Source organism: Macaca fascicularis, chromosome 13 (assembly GCF_037993035.2).
Source record: "Macaca fascicularis isolate 582-1 chromosome 13, T2T-MFA8v1.1".
Lineage (NCBI taxonomy): Eukaryota > Metazoa > Chordata > Mammalia > Primates > Cercopithecidae > Macaca > Macaca fascicularis.
Window position 1 is genome coordinate 51,089,190 of NC_088387.1, and position 7,022 is coordinate 51,096,211.

General features: G+C 43.2%; 1 non-coding gene across 1 annotated transcript; it reads right to left on the reverse strand.

Annotated features, from left to right (window-relative positions):
• Nucleotides 1-4,596: 4,596 nt before the first annotated feature.
• LOC102143007 (non-histone chromosomal protein HMG-17) lies at nucleotides 4,597-5,437 on the reverse strand. The gene has a single exon (XR_006691472.2). It is a non-coding gene; the product is annotated as a non-histone chromosomal protein HMG-17 (transcript).
• Between the last annotated feature and the right edge of the window lie 1,585 nt (nucleotides 5,438-7,022).

A 7,022-nucleotide genomic window follows, 5' to 3' on the forward strand; every position in this document is an offset into this window, starting at 1 on the left:
GAGATGGGGTTTCACCATGTTGGCCAGGCTGGTCTCAAACTCCTGACCTCAAGTGATCCACCTGCCTCGGCCTCCCAAAGTGATGAGATTACAGGCATGAGCCACCACACCCCGCCTATTTTTTTCTTTAAAAAAAAAGTAAAAAATATATATATTTTTTTAGAGACAGGGTCTTGCTCTGTCGTCCAGGCTGGAGTACAGTGGAAAGAAAGAGTGAGGGGCACATTTTGACTGATTTTTCTTAGTCCCAGCACAGAAGTGTTGAATAAATCTTTTTTTAAAAAATGAAGGCAATATTAAAGTGCATGAGGTCAGATGTGCTCCTATTTTCTATTTAGGAGATGTGATAAGGTCGCTTATTCCCCAGTTAATAAGGCTGTCTTACACACGTTGTAGAGCAGAAAATCATAAACAACTTAAAAAAAATATTTTTAAATTAATTACTTTTTAGAGGCAAGGTCTCACTCTGTTGCCCAGGCTGCAGTGCAGTGGCATGATTATAGCTCACTGCAGCCTTGAACTCCTGGGCTCAAGTGATCCTCCCACCTCAGCCTCCCAAATAACTGGGACTACAAGTTCATGCCACTGTACCCAGATAATTTTTAAATTTTGGTAGAGATGGGGCTTTCTCTCTTTGTTTCCCAGGATGGTCTCGAACCTCTGGCTTCAAGCCCTCTTCCTACTCAGCATCCCAAAGTGTGGGATGATAGGCAAGAGCCACCATGCCTGGCCTCAAAAGAACTTTAAAAGGCAGTCCTTATTAGCAAGGTACTTCCTGACTTTAGGGATAAAGCATCAATGGATGCTTTATCTTATTGTACAACCAAAAGACTGGCAGCTGGTGTTTACCTTTTCCCTTAAAGGATCAGGGGTTAGCAGCTTTATGGATAAGGGCAGTCCTTATCATATAAGCCCAACTATATTTGCACAAAACAGTAGAGTTAGTCTATCCCTTTCTGCTTTAAATTCTGGTGTTTGCTTTTCTTCTTTACTAACAAATGTCCTTTGTCGCATTTTCTCCCCCTCAGAGTAGAACACTTTCATTTACATTAAAAATCTGTTCAGCCTGGACACAGTGGCTGATGCCTGTAATCCCAGTACTTTGGGAGGCCAAGGCAGGTGGATTGCTTGAGCCCATGGGTTCGTGACCAGTCTGGGCAACATGGCGAAATCCTGTCTGAACAAAAAATACAAAAATTAGCAGGGTGTGGTGGCCGCACCTGTAATCCCAGCTACCTGGGAGGCTGAGACACAAGAATCACTTGAACCTGGGAGGGGGACACTGCAGTGAGCCGAGATTACGCCACTGCACTCCAGCCTGGGTGACAGAGTGGGACGCTGTCTCAAAAAAAAAAAAAAAAAAAAAAAAAAAAAAAAAAAAAACCCAGAAAACAAAACAAAACAAAAACAACAACAAAAAAACCTGTTTAGGAAGATACCTTTTCTCTTGCATGATTTTCTGGAAACTTGTCTACTGCCTCTTGGTTGACAGAAGCTGCTTCTCCTGTCACATGCACATTTTAAAAGCCACACCTCTTTCTGAAACTATCAAACCATCATTTCCTGGCAATACATTCTCCTGCTTTAGATTCTTTACCTTCCTTTTTCTTTGAGTTGTCATTAATGGATTTTGCTTTTTCTCAAATGATATTCAAGTCTGTAGGTATGCCTTTCTTATGGCAATCCTGAACCCACATAAAAACTGCATTTTTCAGTAAGAGATTAAAAAGATATTTTGCAAAAAGTGCAAGGTTTTTGTGCCTGCTGGTGTAGCTACAGTAATGGCTTCACAAATTTCCTTTTCTTTATTTTACAATTGTCCTTTGCAGGATTCGGTTGTCTTGAGGTGGCAGACAACCACAGCTGCAGATCTTCATAAATGGCACATACCAAGCAATTCAACTTTTTTGGATAATGAATGTCACGACTTTTCTCTGCTTTTTGGGAGTACTTTCAAACTTACTAGTGACATCGCATATGGATCCCATCATGTTATTCAAGGTTTATGATAGTGCACTGAAAATGAAAAATACATGAGAACTAAATCAGTTTTTACTGTCATATGCAATTTACTGGAGTGAGGAACTGCTCACGGGAGACGATTAGCATCACATAGTGTTTTAAGTGGATACTTAAACACTTGAGCTCACCGTGGTAGCAACAGGAGGTGACTACAAAATTACCACAATAGTACAGTATGTGCCACAGTTAATTTACGCAGTTTTCATTTAATATTGCATCTTGAAGTTTGTTTACATTTCTCTTAACTGCAAATGGCACCGTGTATGGGCTGTGTTGATGTGCATACATTTTGATAAATGTTAATTTCTTATAATAGATTTGTATATATTTTACGTTAGTGAATGATAAAATTGATTTAGCATCTACATATATTTTATGCATTCATGACAGACCTAACTTTTTCTTATTTTTAAAAAAATATTTCAGCCAGGTGTGGTGGCTCATGCCTGTAATCCCAGCACTTTGAGATGCCTAGGCAGGAGGGCCACCTGAGGTCAGGAGTTCGCGACCAGCCTGGTCAACACAGTGAAACCCCATCTCTACTAAAAATACAAAAATTAACCAGGGTTGGTGGCAGGCACCTGTAGTCCCAGCTACTTGGGAGTCTAAGGCAGGAAAATCACTTGAACTTGAGAGGCAGACATTGCAGTGAGCTGAGATCATGCCATTGTACTCCAGCCTGGGCGACAGAGTGAGACTTTGTCTCAAAAAATAAAATAAAAAATATTTCTAGGCGCCTGGACATGGTGGCTCACTCCTGTAATCCCTGCACTTTGGGAGGCTGAGGCGGGCAGATCACTTGAGGTCAGGAGTTTGAAACCAGCCTGACCAACATGACAAAACTTCATCTCTACTAAAAATAAAAAATAAAAAATTAGCCAGGGGTGGTGGTGCATGCCCGTAATCCCAGTTACTTGGGAGGCTGAGGCATGAGAATTGCTTGACCCTGGGGTGGCAGAGGCTGCAGTGAGCCGAGATCATGCCACTGCACTCCAGCCTGGGCAATAGAGCAAGACTCCATCTCAAAAAAAATTTCTAGGCTGCATGGTTCATCTGCAAGTTTTTTTATATTGTGGCAAATCTCCAAAATTTTTTTCAAAATATTTATTGACAAAAATCCACGTACAAGTGGACCATGCTGTTCACACTTAGGTTGCTCATGGTTCAATTGCACGTACAAATGTTTGTATGTATATATATTTTTCTATGTATGTTTTCCTATTCTTTATTTTAGGGTTTTTCTAGCTTTGTGTCATCAGGAGGAAGTATTAAATAACGTGGCCTGCTTTCACTACTCACAATAGAAAAGACTTGGAACCAACTCAAATGTCCATCAAAGATAGACTGGATTAAGAAAATGTGGCACGGCCGGGCGCAGTGGCTCACGCCTGTAATCCCAGCACGTTGGGAGGCCAAGGCAGGCAGATCACGAGGTCAGGAGATCGAGACCATCCTGGCTAACACAGTGAAACTCTGTCTCTACAAAAAAAAATACAAAAAAGTTAGCCAGGTGTGGTGGCGGGCGCCTGTAGTCCCAGCTACTCAGGAGGCTGAGGCAGGAGAATGGCGTGCACTTGGGAGGCGGAGCTTGCAATGAGCCGAGATCGCGCCACTGCACTCCAACCTGGGCGACAGAACGAGAATGCGTTTAAAAAAAAAAGCACATATATGCCATGGAATACTATGCAGCCATAAAAAAGGATGAGTTCACGTCCTTTGCAGGGAAATGGATGAAGCTGGAAACCATAATTACAAGCAAACTAACACAAGGACAGAACACTAAACACCACATGTTCTCACTCATAAGTGTGAGTTGAACAAGGAGAACACATGGATAGAGGTTGGGGAACATCACACACCAGAGCCTGTCGTGGGGTGGGGGTTGGGGGAGGGATAGCATTAGGAGAAATACCTAATGTAAATGACGAGTTGATGGGTGCAGCAAACCAACATGGCACATATATACCCATGTAACAAACCTGAACGTTGTGCACATGTACCCTGGAACTTAAAGTATAATCATAATAACATGGCTTACTTTTTTGGAATTTCCTGAGATTTCTTTGTGTCCTAGTATATGCTCACTCTTTATAAATGTTCTAGAGGTATATTTATTAGATTAAGCTTATAATATTCATTATGCAAACATTTTACATTCTCATTTATGTTTTGTCTACTCAATCAATTTCTCTGAGAGGATTTTTTAAAACTGTCTCATTATGTTTATCATTTTGTCACATTTTCCTTTTATTTCTAAGAGCCATATATATATATATATATATATATATATATATATTTCAGTTACCTTTTTTTCCAATCCAAACTGTATCCAGCTTTATTAAAGATACTTTTCATAAACAATCATGGTATTTCAGGCAGGACATAGGCAGACAATTATTAACAGTATATAACAACTTTCAAACTCCCTTCTTCAATGGACTACCAAAACTCAGAAAGCCACCATAAAACACAATGAAGTTTTCATATGATGCTCTGAACAGGGGAAGTTTAGAGTGAGAGTTGACGTTTCACATGTAGCATGTTGTTTAATAACTTTTCACGAGCCGACCCTGACTTTCAGGAAGTGAAATGAAAATTGCAGAATGTATCTGAAGAGCCGCAATCTAACAACGGAACCACTGCTTTTTAGACAGGTGTCCTCTCAGTGGCATCCCTGGAAAGTCCAGATTGCCGGACACACTGGTAACAAATGACTGGGGATCAGGTCCCAACAGATGTCTAGGCTTAAGAGAGTTAAGTCTATGCTGAAAGATGGACAGGGAGAAGAGGACATAAAAATGAATTGGTTTTTCCATACCCTAAGGCTTTTGTGCCAAGGTGGTCATGTATATGAAAGTCAGGGAATCCCTCCTCCTGGGAGCCAAGAGGAAGTCTCCCAAAACCAGAAGGGAAAGGTGTTTTCCCCACATCACTCCAGCTTTGGAGACATTCTATTAGTGACATATGCCCCTTCCCCAAAAAACAACAATGAAGTGTTCTGTGTGCTAACAACATAGCTGAAAAAAAACCCCAAAAAAACAAAAAAAACACAAAATTCTGCATTTTTATAAAACTTGATAAAAAATAGTATTTCAAACTGTACAGTCACCAGAAGTACACAGTTATCAAAAATGCACATACTTCACTTGGCCTCTCCAGCACCTTCAGCTTTCCTGACCTGGTCTGTTTTGGCATCTCCGTTTTCTGCAGGGTTATTTCCCTCCTTGCCAGCATCAGCTTTTCCCTTTTTCCCTTTGGGTACCTTCTCTCACTTCTTGGCAGGGGCCTTTTTAGGCTTGGGTTCTGGCTTTGGAGGAGCAGGTTTAGCAGACAACCTCGTGGATCTTCTCTGTGGTGTGTCCTTCACCTTGGCTTTATCTCCTTTAGCATCCCCTTCAGTCTTCCTTTTGGGCATGGTGGTGGCAGTGACAGCAGCGGGACTTAGACACTGGGCCCGGGATGCAGCCACAAGTGGGCTTTGATCAGTCGGGGGGTCATTCTCGCTTCTTCTTACGTTTCAGTTACTTTGGTTAATGTCTAAAGATTCATAACTAACTACCCTCCATTGGCCCCCACTGTTTTTTGAGACTGGGTCTTGCTCTGTCAACCAGGCTGGAGTGCAGTGGTGAGATCTTGACTCACTGCAGCCTTGACCTCTCAGTATATGTGATCCTCCCACCTCAGCCTTCCAAGTTGCTAGGACCACAGGCACATGCCACCACACCTAGCTAATTTTATTTATTTTTTGTAGAGATGAGGTCTCACCATGTTGCCCAGGCTGGTCTCAAACTCCTGAGTTCAAGCAATCCTCTTGCCTTGGCCTCCCCAAATGCTGGGATTACAGGCATGAGTCACTGTGCCTGGCCCAAGATCCATTAACTCTCGTTTGTTTGTTTGTTTGTTTTTGTTTTTGTTTTGTTTTGTTTTTTGAGATGGAGTCTTTCTCTTTCACCCAGGCTGGAATGCAGTGGTATGATCTCTGCTCACTGTAACCTCTGCCTCCTGGGTTCAAGCGATTCTCCTGCCTCAGCCTCCCCAGTAGCTGGGATTACAGGCATGCACCACCATGCCTGGCTAATTTTTGTACTTTTAGTAGAGACAAGGTTTCACCATGTTGGCCAGGCTGGTCTCAAACTCCTGACCTCAACTGAACCGCCCGCCTCAGCCTCCCGAAGTGCTGGGATTACGGGCCCAGCCACTAGGATCCATTAACTCTGAAATCTACTTCAGGAATTTTACTTTATATCAATAATTATTCCTTCCAGGAACGTTCATTGCACGTCTACTATGTACCAAGCACTATTGTAGATTTTAGGGGTTCAACAGTGAACCAAACAGATAAAAATCCCAGCCCTCATGAGGCTAGCATTCTAGTAGGGAGCAGAGGTAGTTAGCACATTCAGCCCCTTCTCACAACCCCAGGAAGGAGTCCTGTGGAGAGGTGATGGTGTGGAGTAGCAAGGAACTGTTCATAATCAATCCAGCCGATCTCGCAGAACAGCAATGGGGCCCCGCAGCCTAAAGGTAACAAAGAAGTGGCTGGACTAGGGCAGGTAAGCAGGAAGGACTCCCTCCTGCCAACTCCTCAGGGTCAATTCTCATGTCCCTGAAGTCCCCTTCTCTCCTTCAGGGGAGGTTCCGAAAATTGCAGTTTCCTCAAGAGAGAGGCAGAGGAATGAAGTTTTCCACAGACTGACTGGGACCATCTGGGGAGACAGAGTGCAGTCATCAGTTGCCCTCGGGGGAAGTGGCCAGCTTGTCTCGCTGGAGGGCCTGCCCGCCCTGCCTCCACTGCAGGAATTCTGTATACCTGCCACTCTCTGTGACCTTGGGTTGCTTTGGTGGCACTAACAGGCTGTGACAGACAACTGCCACCACACGGGGTATGCTGTTGACACTCAGGTACCCACAGCCTTCTCTCCCAGAGATTTTTAGTCTTTGTGGGCATGTTGCTCACCGTGGAGGCTGGGGTCCCACTCACTATGATTTAGGGAACAACC